The sequence below is a fragment of the Acipenser ruthenus genome, chromosome 28 (assembly GCF_902713425.1).
Source record: "Acipenser ruthenus chromosome 28, fAciRut3.2 maternal haplotype, whole genome shotgun sequence".
NCBI lineage: Eukaryota > Metazoa > Chordata > Actinopteri > Acipenseriformes > Acipenseridae > Acipenser > Acipenser ruthenus.
In genome coordinates this window covers 15,717,306-15,729,310 of record NC_081216.1, presented here as the reverse complement: position 1 = coordinate 15,729,310, position 12,005 = coordinate 15,717,306, and the positions used below count along the sequence as shown (strand labels likewise).

At 39.7% G+C, this 12,005-nt stretch overlaps 1 long non-coding RNA gene across 1 annotated transcript; it reads right to left on the bottom strand.

Annotated features, from left to right (window-relative positions):
* Positions 1–7,547: 7,547 nt before the first annotated feature.
* LOC117434642 (uncharacterized) lies at positions 7,548–11,175 on the bottom strand. The gene is made up of 2 exons (XR_009309223.1): positions 10,980–11,175; positions 7,548–8,819 (listed from the first exon to the last, which is right to left on the bottom strand). It is a non-coding gene; the product is annotated as an uncharacterized LOC117434642 (long non-coding RNA).
* Positions 11,176–12,005: the final 830 nt, after the last annotated feature.

The window sequence follows — 12,005 nt, the reverse complement described above, 5'->3', positions numbered from 1 at the left end:
ATTCTCTACATGTAGCATTATGCTGTTGACTTATCTTGTACTTAAATATCCATAATACTTCCCTTTGTATTACGCAGTCTCTGTTTGGGTGACCACCTTTTCAAAATGCAAAAACGGGACACCTGACCTTTTTCTATGGGGGGGGGGGGGGGTACTGTATATTTATATATATTTATACTATATACAGTATTTCAAAATTAAATATCAACTTATCAACTTTGAATGCTTCTTAACCACGTTTCCACATAATGTATAAAAAACTCCTGTTGAATGATTTACACTTTTCCTAATCCACGTGTATGACCGTTATAGCCCATTCCTCTCTGAATTTGCACAGGTGCTTACATTTTTTTCTCTGGTGGAGTAGGTCTTATAGGGTACTCCTTCCTTTGCTGACATATCACTAGCAGCCCGGGGAAGATGGAGTCCAGCCTCTGCTCTGTGCCCCTGTGCAGTTTCTTTCTCTAGGCCTCTCTGAGCCCTGGGGAGAGAGAACTCCTTAGCCCACTCAACATTTTCTATGTCAGCCCAGCCGCTCAACCAGCTGGCCAGCAGTTAATCAGTGGGAGAGCCTGTGTTCCAGCAGATGGGCCAGCCGGGTCACTCCTGCCTTCACAAAGCTGGCTCCTCCAGCAAGGACCGGACTGTCAGGATCCCCTCATCTCAATCAACCCTCACTGCTCGTCAGAGACTAAAACACTTTGATAAAAAATAAACTGAAACGATTAAATCAATATTCATAAATCAAGTAATAAATCAATAAATAAATATGAAAAAAGTAGCGTGAAATTCCGCTCCTACCGCCCATGTTGATTCGAACTACAGCCTCTCAGCAAACTCCTCCCACAATCCCACAATCCGAGAGAGCCAGTTTACAATTTTTGATAGCATTGAAGTGATTGATACTTTCAGAATGACAATCATTGACATCGCCCTTCACCTTCAAGAGGAACGGGACAGTTTTTTCTTGTGTGCCAGGATGAGAGTGTACAGCAAAGGGTCTGCACCCTGTGTAGTGCCCAGGCGAGGCACCATGGGAGCGCTTCCTCCTTAGGCTCTTTTGGGCAGGTGGCTGGGGTTGGATTTTTCCCTGGAGGAGCCATTCCTCCGCCATGCTCACCTCACCCCACCTGTAGGCTTCCACACCAGAGGGGTCTTTGTAGGGGCACACGTCCGGCAGGTGCCCATACTCCAGACAGGCAAAGCACCCCTTTCCTTTCGCTGCACTTCTTGTTTTCCTTTCTTTTTTTTTCAAACTTGCAGTTCCTGATCTGAGTCTCTAGGGACCCGATCCCGACTGACACAAACTGTGACAGGGTAGCGTCCCTGGCAAGGCTATTTCTACCACAAATTGAGACTCAGACACACAGGCTTCAAGTTTAAGCGCAAATGCACATATTTAATAACAAACAAAGACAGTACACATTGTTATTGAAAAACAGAAATGAATGGTGAAAATGTTACTTTCAGCTAAAAGTTGGGGTGGGGTGATCATTCAAATTGGGGCGTTGACTCGGCAGAATCCGGTATATTGCTTTTAATAGATGTAAAATATAAGTTCTTTCCGTATGGGTTGTTAGGGTTCCTTGTGATGTAAATAATATTTCACATGGCCTTCCTGATCGGACAGCACCTTTGGAAATGTTTATATTTGTTTGTATCTTATTGTGTGATAATGTAAATGTGTCTTTGGCACTAACTCCTGAGCAGCTGCTGGGATGTAATGTGCTTTTGCTTGCGGGTACACAATGTGGTGCTCAGGACCTTTTCTATACCTACTCTAGTAATAAGAACAACATCAAATAAAAGCACATCAATGTATTTATAATAAAGACAGCGAGACAAGAAAAACCCACAACCATGAACTAAAACCCAAAGGGCAATATAATGCTTGCTTTCCCACAAGGCTGTGTTAGAGAAAGGCTAACTCTGAGCTCATTCCTTATGTAGGTCCTGTACTTTGTTTTTATTGCTATCAAACCACATCCCTTCATACATTTAGAGAAGCAGAGCCAGTGGTTGAAAAAGCACAGTTTTGCTGGAATAGTTAATAAGCATGGATATGATCTAAGCAGAAGCAGCAGCAGAGAATTATATTATTATTATTATTTCTTAGCAGACACCCTTATCCAGAGCAACTTACAATTGTTACAAGATATCACATTATTTTTACATACAATTACCCATTTATACAGTTGGGTTTTTACTGGCGCAATCTAGGTAAAGTACAGCAGCAGTGTCCCACCACCTGGGATTGAACCCACGACCCTCCAGTCAAGAGTCCTAACCACTACTCCACACTGCTGCCCCATCACACATACCTATATATTGAACAAGTAAGAAATCAGATATCATAATAGTATCCCTTTTTTATGTAATTGCTACAACCAAATATAATGAAGCATGTCAGGGGTGGTTGATATTCCCCCTAAAACAATGTTTACAGTCGTGTGTATGGGCAGCATGGCTGTAGATAGTTCTCAGTGGGGGATTAGGTAGTCAGGCCTACATCAACCAGCCAGGGTTAATTATTAGGAAAGTTCCCCTGCTAAATGAGTCCCTGTTTATGTTCTGTTACTGGGCTTTACTGTATAGACACCATGTAAGTCTTGTGAGATCTGTGAGTCAATAAGCACCAGTCAGTTGCTTGTATTTATGTATTCTTGCAACCAATGTGCAGTATTTATGCCACCAAAAGCCTTTTTAAATAAGGATATGGCTTCAAGGTTTTTTCATCCTTGACAATAGCTACATTAACAAACGTTTAAGAACATTAAGATACATGAAGAACATGAATGCAAGCGTTATCTGGCTTCTCTCGGGTAATCGCTTCAGCTGACCAACAACAGGCAGATGACATCAATTTGCTGTGTCATATAAACAAAATGAACCAATTCAGTATGTCTGAATAACCATAACGTAGTAGCATGTATATACAAGTTATAAAAGTATAGAAAGAAATATAGGGAAAAATAGTAGGTGAATTTCCCATGGGTTTTTGACAAACCCCGTTCTTCGCTCAGTCGTTTAAAAGCTGAGACTTGCCTTCATCGTTATGTCGTGTAGCTTCTTTCCTTTGCAGCTACGTATCCCTTTCGGGGGGTCTGTGGCAGCTCTCAAGGGGTCAGGGTGACTGGATGGCAAATCAAATGTTTTTCTTGGGTTGTAATAAGTAGAACTGGAGTCACGAATGCAGTAAAATGTTATCAACACTCTTTTATTTACAGTGTATTCAAGGTGGGAGTCTCGATGAAGGTGATTAGCCTTCTCTTGGTCATAAGCTTTCTGGGGCAAGCTAAGATGGTTTCCCAACAAAACACAGCAATTTTAGCATATTATACCAAATTTGCAGGGTTAATAACCCAGAGATCCCTCATTCCCAAAACAGAATAACAAAGAAGAAAAAAAGTCATTATATACATAGGAGAACCAGTCTCATCTGTACTGTATTTTCTAATTTACCTTTGATCACTGATTGAGCGATTGAGTCAGGTCTAGTGAGTGCTGTATTACAGTATGTTGTGCTCTACTCAGAACCAAGACATAATACAAGCAGGCTGCAATGCCTTTAAATGGTAAACAATCTAGATGGGTTTGCAAGCAAATAAAAGGTCTAAACTATGAACAAATGTAACACATGTACACCAATTTGATGCTGTTTGAATGTGTAATTTAACATGGCTGTTTATGGGAGCAGTGTATGTTGTTTGAATGTGTATTTGAACACGGCTGTTTGTGGGAGCAGTGTATTTTAGCTGGAGCGAATGGTTCACACTCACAGTTCATTTTGCTTTCCTCATTAAATGATTTTCACTTAGCCTAAGCTGCCAGGGCTCCACAGCAACTACTGTTGCTATGAAAAATCCAGTAAGACACCCCTTTATACCACATCACCCAGACAGTGTATGCATGCACTAAAAACCACCCCACCTACAATGTTTCTGCTAAATATTCATTAAGGTTCAAAGATGGAGCGCCCTTGCTTCCCCATTCAAACAGAAAGCTCTTTGCAATGCCATTTTTTGGAGGTAAGCAATGAATTGTGTTGATTGTGTTACTTTCTTTTTAAGAATACCGTTTTTCATTCTTATTTTCTATGTTGTATTTCAGTCTGTATCTGATACAATTATGAGTTGCAAAAAGCAGATTTTATCAACCACAGTTCACACAAACAACTCATGACTGCACAACTCCCACTCTTACAGCACAGTTGATTACATTTCACAGCTGGACAAGCTGCACTTCAAATTGCATAGCTGTTGACCAGCGCTGCAGCCCAAGACTTGATCAGCAGCCCATATTCCCCTTTTCTTTTGCTGCAAGTGGCTATAAAACGTCCTGGGTCTGTTCTCATTTGCCGATCATTAGAGTTATTTTGGTCCACATTGAGAGCAATAGTATAATAGTTAAACATAGACCTACTGTACATGAGTGGAAGGGATCAGCAAACAGTAGATTAGCTTTTGTGCCATTCCTGAATGCTTTCATTTTTTATTACTAAAAAAAAAACTATAGTTTTGAAATATTGTACATAACTAAACACATTACAGGTGACTAGAAGTCAATACCAGGTAAAACACTAGATATTTCAAATGTATCAATAAACTTCTCCAATGCTAAATTGTTTGTATAAACTACTTTTTAAAATGTTTTGCACCGGTGTTGGAAAGCATACAAGTTAATCATTTCAAAATGTTTGTTGACCAGCAGCATCTCCACTCAACAAGATCTCATCAGACTTAATCAATGGCAATGCTTTAATTATAGGGCTTCAGATTGTAATTCATTCCTTAACAGCAATTGCTATGATTTTAGTTTTTGAAGTGTAAAGCACAATACTTTACGTTAATAATAATAAAGTCTGCATTTAACCTACTTTCTGAATTGCGTTAAATTGTATTCAGGTTTATTCATATATTTCAGCTCCTTATATCGATTTGAATAAAAGCACATTATTTTGTCATTGTGTGTTAGTTTTGGTTATTTTCTTTTCATTATTGTGTTGGAACGATTTCTGTGAGTTAAATCGATATATTCCACAAAACTGAATAAATGTTTGACAACACATGGTTTATTTCAGAAATTGAAACATACCCTCCAGTATTTTAATGGTAAAGCATAGGTAAGCAATCATAAATGCATAGTATAGGCTGTGTGGTCCAGTGGTTAAAGAAAAGGGCTTGTAATCAGGAGGTCCCCGGTTCAAATCCCACCTCAGCCACTGACTCATTGTGTGACCCTGAGCAAGTCACTTAACCTCCTTGTGCTCCGTCTTTCGGGTGAGATGTAGTAAATGACTCTGCAGCTGATACATAGTTCACACACCCTAGTCTCTATAAGTTGCCTTGGATAAAGGCGTCTGCTAAATAAGCAAATAATAATAGTATAACCATGGGAGACGCATGGGAAAACTGCATAAATACCATTCAAATAGGGTGCCTGTACAATGCCCCTCCAGGGACAGAGCTGATATGGCATTGTACACAGTCCTTGTGGTTGCAAATGGAATTTGTTTCACTGTGGTCTCTTCAGGTAAGTACACCGACAGCAATGATAATACCGATATTTTGGTTTTCTCTTTAACAGGTTTGTTTGGGAACCCCTGAATTAGTAACACAGTCCTATATTCACAATAGAGTTCTTGTACAAACATGAACATATTGCGGTTCTTCTTTTAATAAACACAGTTTGCGGCAACCTTCTTCGCATCTGTGTTATACTTTTCACGGTGAACACTTTAATTTATGCACCACAACATTGATCTGTTCCCAGTAGCGAGAGGGACCAGTGGCCCACACGGTGGTCATGACAGAGTATCTGGCGAGGCTGGGCCTCACCATCAACAATGCAATGAGACGTCTTACACCGGTGCAGTGCACGATGTACTCGGGGCTCCGGCTGGAATCCAGTACGATGCACACATACCTGTCAGATGACAGAGTTGCAGTTATCCAGGGTTGCCTCTCCCTGTTCCAACAGGGATCACAGGTCACCCTCCTATTGTGCCAGAAACTATTGTGTCTGATGGCTGAAAGGGACTGTTGGTTAGCCCTAGGGCTATCAGATGCAGTTGTGGGTACGTTGCAGAGTGCTAGGGTAGACTCCACTAGGTCTTTGTACACCTATAATTGGAGGTATTTCCAAACTTGGTGTCTGGCTGGAAGCCATGACCCAATATCTTGACCTATGCCAGTCATCTTACAGTTTCTGCAAGAACTGCTTGATGCTGGTAGGTCACTTTCCACTTTGAAGGTGTATTTAGCGGCTATCTCTGCATGCCATTCCCCCGTATATTCGGTGTCTCCAGGTGCGCATTTCTTGGCTACCCGATTTCTTAAAGGCGCTCAGCGATTACGCCCTCCCAGGAGGACTGTTCTCCCTGAATGGAGCCTTAATATTGTACTGGAGGCTCTCACGAAGGCCCCGTTTGAGCCCATACACTCCATAGAGTTTAAGTACCTGTTTATGAACACAGCTCCTGCATGCGTATTTGGGAGGATGGCAGCAGGGTGTCTCTGTGCACCAACACTGCTTTCCTCCCCAAGGTGATCACAGCCTTCCACATTAATCAGTCTGTGGAACTGGAGTCCTTCCATCCACCTCCATTTGCTTCAACGGAGGATGAGAGATTGAATTTCCTCTGCCCAGTGCGGGCATTGAGATGCTACGTGCATAGGACAAGGGCCCTGTGTCAATCTGACCAGCTCTTCGTCTGTCACGGGACACGGACCCTAAGACAGCCCCTCGCTAAGCAGCGTCTGTCACACTGGATTGTGGACGCAGTCTTGACTGTGTATGATGGTGCTGGCTTGTCCCCACCTGCTAGGGTAGCCAAAAACTCCACTAGAGGGTTGGCTACGTCTTGGGCCCTCTTCAGAGGGGCCTTGATGTCTGATATTACCTTTTCCAGGTTCTACCACCTTAATGTGGAAGACCCTGCCCTGCCTTCATTAGGCACGAGGGTCCTTGAGGGTGTAAGTTCACATTGCTAACCCCTGGGTTAGACAGTGCTAGTGCGTCCCTCATATTGGTTGTCGTCTTTGAATTGAAAGGGAACGTTAGGTTACTTGCCGTAACCCTGGTTCCCTGATAAAGAAGATGACCACCAACCACGAGGTCGATGGAAAAAGAGAAACGGCTTCCTCAGGATGACAGTTTTATTCCCTTGGTGGGCGGGACCGAGTGCATCATCCCAGGAAGGGGCCTATCGGCAGCTCTGGTATAGAGAGCTCAGCGATACATACCCAATGGGCAGGCATATCCCATACGTAATGTCATTGGTGGTCGTCTTCTCTTTCAGGGAACCAGGGTTACGGTAAGTAACCTAACATTTTAACTATACAAACAGGTTATCGGTTCGTCCAGTAGAAAAAAAATATATATATAGTTATATATACAGTATATATATATAGAGAGAGAGAGTACCAATCACTACCAGTCTGACAGTGTGATTTAATATAGAACCCGTCAGGATCAAACTAAGGAAATCTGAGTCCTTCAACAGACCTATTTTTAAGCAAATAGAAGGGGAAAAAATAAACAATATCTTTGCTTGAAAATGTATTTATTTCATGTTAAAAAAGAACAGAAATATAACTGATTACATTTCAATAGTGCAGGACAGTTTTTTTAAAAAGATCCATTTTGCCGCTTGCATTTCATCTTGTTCAGCAATCCATATATATATATATATATATATATATATATATATATGGATCCATATATATGTTGACTGATTTACACTTCTATATGGCATTTCAATCAATTAATGTTCTTATCGCATTATTACAAGTGGTCTCAATGACGTGCGGTTATACACTACAGACAATAATACGTTTGATTGATAACATTCTTGCAATTAACCGTGCATTTCAGTAAAAAAAAGCATAAAAGACTTTAATAGTAAATGTACATAATGTATTTTGTACTAAGCAAATATCCATAAAATATACCAAATATATCTGATGGTGACATTTTTTTTAAAAGGAATGACAAGCTGTCACAAAGACGGCCGGAGTGGGTGGCGTCAGACCAGATGCAGGAAATAAACAGACAGAGATTTGGGGTTTTGGTGAGGCTGAGCGCGTGATCGCGCTCAGCATTTAATAACAGAACAGAAAATAAAAGGTTTGAACACAAAACACGGGACACGGCACTTGCGCCAAAATAAATAGACAAACAAAACGTACTACACTTAAACAAACGGTGCACGGAGAGACAAACAAACACGGTGAGTACAACACTCATATTTACGCTTGCTTTCTTATTATTTAGTTTCTCCTTCTCCACACCCGTTCTCCACTCTCGAACACCCAACCCCGACTGCAAGAAATGTGCGTCTATATATACTATTGTGCTGGGATTCAATTACTAATTAATTATTCACTTGAATCCCAGCACGTGAATTAATTCTGTGCAACCCCGTGCTCACATATTACATTTAACCAGCACGTGAAGTGATTTGTGCTCTCCTCGTGCCTAAATACAAATCTACACTTTTTAAATACACGTGAAACACAGACCCGTTTATATCCCGTGTACCAATCTATACACCAACATTAACACACGCAACATACAACACATAACACACAAATACACACAGGGGTGGGGCGCATTGCCACACAAGCCCATAATGACAAAGAGCTTCACGGTCCACTTTGGATGTTTTGCAGCACAGCAATAATGGTTGTTACATAAATGGCTAAAATGATGACAACAGCAATTACAGAAATGACAGTGCTGGCGATGTTGAAGCGTTTAGCAGTTTCACCATAGTCTCTGGCTCTAGTCAGGTTCTTTGAATGCTTCTGGTCCCTGGACTGTAGAAAGAAAATAGACAATAATTATATTATAAAAAGTTATTATATTGTAAAAAGAATCATGCTTTCAAAGTTATTTTTTTATATTTAATTATTTTCTGGGTAGCAAAGGAATATATATATTTTGACATCAATGTTACATTTGAAATAACTCCGTTCCTGTAAATGACTTGATCCCCTGGTCTGGGGAACATTGCTTTGTCGAGGTCATTTCGGAGAGAACATTTTTGTATGTGCTGCAGACCCTCAGGGGTCCCCAGCCCCTTGAGTTATAATATAAACAGGGAATATGTTTATATTCATTTCACATTTTATTACATTTCCAAGACATGCACTATGTGTATTGTGTTTTAAAACATTATCTACAACAATCTGTAGTCTGTGAAAATGCTTGATAGAATCTCTGGTTAAGGTAACCAACCACATATGCTATTGTAGTATTTGAAGTTAAAAATCTAGGTGTTAAATTTGACTCTACATTGCCTTTTGAGGCTCATGTTAAAAATATCTGTTTCTTTTCTTCATATACAAAATATCACTCGCCTCAGATCATCTTTGTCAATGTTTGATGCGGAGAAACTGATACATGCCTTCATTTCATCGAGAATGGACTATTGTAGGCCTTGTTAGCGGGTGTTTCCACTAACGTTCTTAATAGGTTGCAATACATTCAAAATTCTGCTGCTCGAGTTTTAACAAGAAAAAGACAGCATGACCATATGACACCAGTTTTAGCATCTTTCCACTGGTTACCATTTAAATATAGAATTGACTTAAAGATCTTGCTGCTGACCTTCAAGGCCTTGAATAGCCTGGGTCCATCTTACACCAAGGATCTGCTTTGCTGCTACATTCCCCAACGCAACTTGCGGTCTGCTAAAAATGATCTCCTTTCCATGCAAAGTTATGAAACTATGGGAGATCGGGCTTTTTGCTCTGTGGCCCCTCATCTCTGGAACTCCCTTCCAAGGGCTATCAGGGACTCAGAGTCTGTGTCTATGCCTCAAGACTCATTTCTATACACTGGCTTACTGCAATGCATAGTTTTTATTGTATTGTTTTAAGTATATTTATGTATTTTTTTTTTAATGTGAAGCGCTTTGGGATTACTTTTAATGAAAGGCGCTATACAAAATAAATACATATATTATTATTATTATTATTATTATTATTATTATTATTATTATTATTATTATTATTATTAATAAGTAGTCAAAACTTGCATTCCCTTAATGTTCAACCAACACAAAACCAACCTTTTTTTTATCAACCTGTCTACGTGATCAAAATGAAGATATACACACATGATACATGATATTTGGGGTACAGCACTGCATTGCGCATTAAAAAATGTTTGCATGTATTATTAAATAAGCATCTTAATTAAAAATGATTACTTATATAGTACCGATAGCCTTTCTTTACTAATTGCACTGCAATGTCTGTTCCACCCCGGGGTTCTCTATGTAACATTTGTTTAGTGTATATAAAATATGCCAAGAAAGATCGATATGTAAATCAGCCCAAATGCATGTTTAATTCATGTATTTATTTATTTATATATATATATATATATATAAGCATTAGGTTAATATGAAAAATAAGCCATCATCTTTTGTCTCTCCATATTATTTGGGTTGTTTTGATATTTGTTTATCGCTAAAAAAACTAGAGATGTGATGCATAAATATATGTTGTTTGGTTGGAAAAGAGGGCCATTGATAACATATTGAATCCTATACTGACAAGCGTGGTATATATGGTACACAATTTTTGTGGCTTGATAATTCAAAGTGATTACTATATATCCAACTATTCAAATATATAGTATAGATAAAACATGTAAATAATGAACTGGAAATGTGTATTCCAATAATAATCTGACTTATATATTAACATTTTAACATACCTACGTGAATATAGGGTTGATTGAATTCCATCATTTATGCATACAAGCAGTGCTGGAGAGTAATGCATTACTGTAATCTGATAACATTTTTTCCAAAAAATATCTCTAAAATGTAAATGTGACTGAGAAGTAACTAACTGTTACTGTAAGTAGTTAATCAAAAAGTTGATTACTTTTTAAAAAGTAACTTCCCCAACATTTCTTTATCACATATATGTTTTTTAATTGAAATGTAAAGTAAAAACACTTACTTTAACAGAATAAAACAATGCAATCAATCCCAGGCAGCAGCAGTTCATGTTAACAAGGTTGAAAAGGGACCACACAACGTAATCTTTCACAAGTGTTGGGTCCTGGCCAACTTCAATAACAGTAGCTGGAGAGTAAAGAGTCTTGCAATCATTCTGACTGTATGACACAGCTGGATCCATTTTAGCAGTGCTTCTTTGTGTGAGCTGAATGAAGCTATAAACGTGTGAGGGTTTTATAGCAACTACCGAGGGAGGGTCTTAAAAGCAACCAAGGCCTGACGCTCATTTTTGGGAAAGGGGATTTCTATTTTTTGCAGTTTAATGAACACACCCACAATAAAAGTGTAATTGTCACTTAGTTTTAGGTGTAGTTTCAGTTAAGTAAATAAACTACTTGGTACATAGGCCTAATTCTTATAATTGGGGTATATTTTTTGGTTCTAACAGAAACACTGGATACTGACCTTTTTGTGTTTTCACTCCACCATTGTTTATGGTGAATTGACAGTATTTTGTTACAGTACAGGGACATTGTGCACTCTGATTCCCTTTGTTATTTGATATGAGGAGTTGTGACAGAGATCGAATGACTCTTGGTGTTAGATCTCCCTCTCGACCTGTGAGGGCACGGTGCAAGAGGAACAGAGTACCCTTAATTAAGTGGCACGACAATTTATTCCGTAGGGTAGGTGGAAGTCGGTCATTTAGGAAGGGGGCAGAGCTACGGCACCCAAGCTCATTGACCCGGACGGTAAGCGGCGTCCGAGGACTGGAGGAGCGGATGCGCTCGTTAACCTCGGGGTCAGGGGCGAGGGTATAAATAGGGGGCATGGCTTGAGTGATCTGTTCCTTTGTAGATGGTTAAATTACATAGCCGAGAAGGAGCCTGTATTGCGAAAACTAACCGTGAGTGTGTCTTGTCTGTGTCTTAACACTGTGTGTCTTTTGTGTTATTTCTCACTAAAAGAATACTGAGCACGATCCGGAGCTGCAGTCGCAGGGCAGCGAAAACCCGGACCTCAGCAC